This window comes from Elephantulus edwardii, unplaced genomic scaffold (genome assembly GCF_000299155.1).
Source record: "Elephantulus edwardii isolate Elephantulus edwardi_28Jun2011 unplaced genomic scaffold, EleEdw1.0 scaffold00270, whole genome shotgun sequence".
NCBI classification, from domain to species: Eukaryota; Metazoa; Chordata; class Mammalia; order Macroscelidea; family Macroscelididae; genus Elephantulus; species Elephantulus edwardii.
The window spans coordinates 3,776,147-3,779,873 of NW_006400020.1; the positions used below are offsets into that span (position 1 = coordinate 3,776,147).

A 3,727-nucleotide genomic window follows, 5' to 3' on the forward strand; every position below is an offset into this window, starting at 1 on the left:
AAGACCGTCACGTCAACAAGATACTGCAGGTCAACAAGGATGATGTAACTGCCCTGCACTGTAAAGTCGTATGCCTTATCCAGAATGGAAGTTTCAAGGAAGCCTTGAATGTCATCAATACTCACACCAAAGTGTTAGCCAAGTAAGTGGTTTAGTTGTACAGTTACTAGAAACACTTTTGGTATAGTTAAAATTATTTCTATGATTTCTCCTCCATTGCTAACTGATTTACTTCCTTCCCCTCTCTGCTTTTGGTTGACAGTGGTATTTCTGTAACAGAAAGGAACAGTAGGCTTTTTGTCCTGTTTTTTTCCCCTAACCTTCAAGAGTCTTTTCTTCACTCTGGTCTTTCAATGCATAAGAAATTTTAATGACTTTATGACGTAGGGAAGCTTTCACATAATCTTTATTCATTTTTGTTGTTTGCCATTGAGTCAGAACCAACTCATAGCTGACCATGCAACAGATTTTTAGAAGCAATACATTACACAGAAGGAAATTGTCCATTTTCTTCCCAAGGAGCAAGTGGTAGATTAGAACCTCATGCCTTATTTAGGGTTCACAGCACAGCTTCTTACCCAGAGATCATACTGTGTATTGTCAGGGTGGAACCAACTCATGGCTGACCCTCCAGCAGGTTTTCAGAGGCAGTAAATTACATGAGAGGAGCTTGTCCATCTTTTTCCTGCGGAGGAGGTGGCGGATTCAAACCACATGCCTATGAGTTGACAACACAACGTTGCCACTAAGCCACCTGAGCTTCCTAATATTTATTAGGCCAGTGAATGAAAGATATTATTATTTATATTCATAAATACTTATCTCCTCACAAATGGTGGTTAATAAGTAAAAATGAGACATAAATGGTATAATGTTTAAATGAATTTTTAAATTTTGAATGTCTGTAAGATTTTTTTGAAGTATGTTTACTAGTTGGTTGGGAGTCCAGTGTTTGCGGGGGTGTGTGTGTGTGTATGTGTGTGTGTGAGTGAGCGCACACGAGAGAGAGAGAATGTGTGTGTGAGACTTTTTCTTTGCTGATCATTTGCTGTTTAAACAAATTAAAACACTGTATGCTTATTATGGAGCCCTGGTGGCTTAGTGATAACTTATACTGCCAACCCCAAGGTATGCAGTTTGAATCCACCAGCTGCTTCTCTGGAGAAAGATGGGAAATTACCGCCCATATGATTTCCCGCATCTGAAAACCCCCTGGAATGTCAGCAGTGAGTCACTTCCAAGTCAGCAGTACCTAATCACAGTAATACCACACCTTATTTGATTAGTGGATAACAAACTTTAAATAATCCACTTAAAATATTTATATTGTCTTTGTTTCTAAGAATATGTGTTATTGAACTGATTATTTTCTTTTTAAATGTTTCTTTAAAAGACCAGTCATTCTGATAAGAATATCCATGAAAGTAACCATATGAGACACAAGGGAATGGGTATAATTTCTTGTCACTAGCTTTGTGATTTTTGTGCACACCACTAACTTTTCATCATCATTTACTGCATCTCTTATTACAAGGACTAACTAATGTGTCAGGTAGTGAAAGCATTGTCTGGCCTACTGTGATGACAGTATTACCTTAGAATAGATTCTCTTTTTTTTCTTTTTCAGCAACTCTCTTTCCTTTGAGAAGGCATATTGCGAGTACAGGCTAAATAGAATTGAGAATGCCTTGAAGACAATAGAAAGTGCCAACCAGCAGACAGACAAACTAAAGGAGCTTTATGGACAAGTGTTATACCGATTGGAACGCTATGATGAGTGCTTAGCTGTATATAGAGATCTTGTGCAAAACTCCCAAGATGATTATGATGAGGAGAGAAAAACCAACCTTTCAGCAGTTGTTGCAGCTCAGAGCAATTGGCAAAAAGTGGTTCCAGAAAACTTGGGCCTACAAGAAGGCACGTACGAATTGTGCTATAATGCTGCATGTGCACTGATAGGACAAGGCCAACTGACCCAGGCAATGAAAATCCTACAGAAAGCTGAAGATCTTTGTCGCCATCACTATCAGAAGATTCTGATGGGGCTGAGGAAGACCCACAGACAGAACTGGCCATCATTCATGGTAGATGGCATATATACTGCAGCTTCAGGGTCGTACAGAGGAGGCTTTACAACTTTACAATCAGATAATCAAACTGAAGCCAACAGATGTGGGGTTGCTAGCTGTAATTGCAAATAACATCATTACCATTAACAAGGACCAAAATGTCTTTGACTCCAAGAAGAAAGTGAAATTAACTAATGCAGAGGGAGTGGAATTTAAGCTTTCCAAGAAGCAACTGCAAGCTATAGAATTTAATAAAGCTTTACTTGCTGTGTACACAAACCAGGCAGAACAGTGCCGAAAAATATCCTCCAGTTTACAGTCCCAGAGTCCTGAGCAACTCCTCCCTATGTTAACCCAAGCTGCCCAGCTGTGCCATGAAAAGCAGCACGTGAAAGCAATCGAGCTGCTTCAGGAATTTTCAGATCAGCATCCAGAAAATGCAGCTCAAATTAAGCTAACCATGGCACAACTGAAAATTTCCCAAGGTAATATTTCCAAAGCATGTCTAATACTGAGAAGCATAGAAGAGTTAAAGCATATACCAGGCATGGTGTCTGTGTTAGTGACCATGTACAGCCATGAGAAGGATACTGATAGTGCCATTGACGTCTTCACGCAGGCCATCCAGTGGTATCAAAACCATCAGCCCAAGTCTTCTGCTCATTTGTCCTTGATAAGAGAAGCTGCCAACTTTAAACTCAAATATGGGCAGAAGAAGGAGGCAATTCGTGACCTCGAACAGCTATGGAAACAGAATCCAAAAGATATCCATACCTTGGCACAGCTTATTTCTGCTTACTCACTTGTAGATCCAGAGAAGGCAAAAGTTCTCAGTAAACACTTGCCCTCATCGGATAGTATGTCTCTCAAAATAGACGTTGAGGCTCTTGAAAATTCTCCTGGTGCTACATACGTTCAGAAAAAGGGTGGAAAACTTGGTGGCGGAGATAGTCAACCAAAGAAACAAGGCCAAGGAGATTTGAAAAAGAAAAAGAAGGTAAAACGGCCTAAGAATTATGACCCAAAAGTTACCCCAGATCCAGAAAGATGGCTACCAATGCGAGAACGTTCTTACTACAGAGGAAGGAAAAAGGGCAAAAAGAAGGATCAGATTGGAAATGGGACCCAGGGAGCAACTGCAGGAGCTGCATCTGAACTGGACGCTAGTAAAACTGTGAGCAGCCCTCCCACCTCCCCAAGACCTGGCAGTGCAGCAACAGTATCTGCCTCTACAAGTAATATCATCACCCCACGACATCAGAAACCTGCAGGAGCTCCAGCAACTAAAAAGAAACAGCAACAAAAAAGAAGAAAGGTGGAAAAGGTGGCTGGTGATTAGCACATTCTTGTTGTAGGCTATTTTTAAACTAGTCTCAATGACACTAGAAACGTAATAAAGGTGATACAGCAAGAAGCAAAAAAAAAAAAAGAACACATACCAATGTCTCGAAGAAAGCAAACTATCCCACACAATACACAAGAGCAAAGCAAGATGTCACTCAAAAGGGCGACACAAGAGCAGCCGATACCCTGAAATCAGAAAGGCTCATGGAACTTTCTGACACAGAATTTAAAAGAGGAGCAACTGAATATATCCAATGGAGGAAAGACAAACTTGATGAATTACAGGATGCTACAAGCAAAGACCAGGAGGAGTT

At 40.5% G+C, this 3,727-nt stretch overlaps 1 pseudogene; it reads left to right on the plus strand.

Moving 5' to 3' along the window:
- Positions 1–3,404, plus strand: part of LOC102872392 — a 4,866-nt pseudogene extending 1,462 nt beyond the window's left edge.
- The last annotated feature ends 323 nt before the right edge of the window (positions 3,405–3,727 follow it).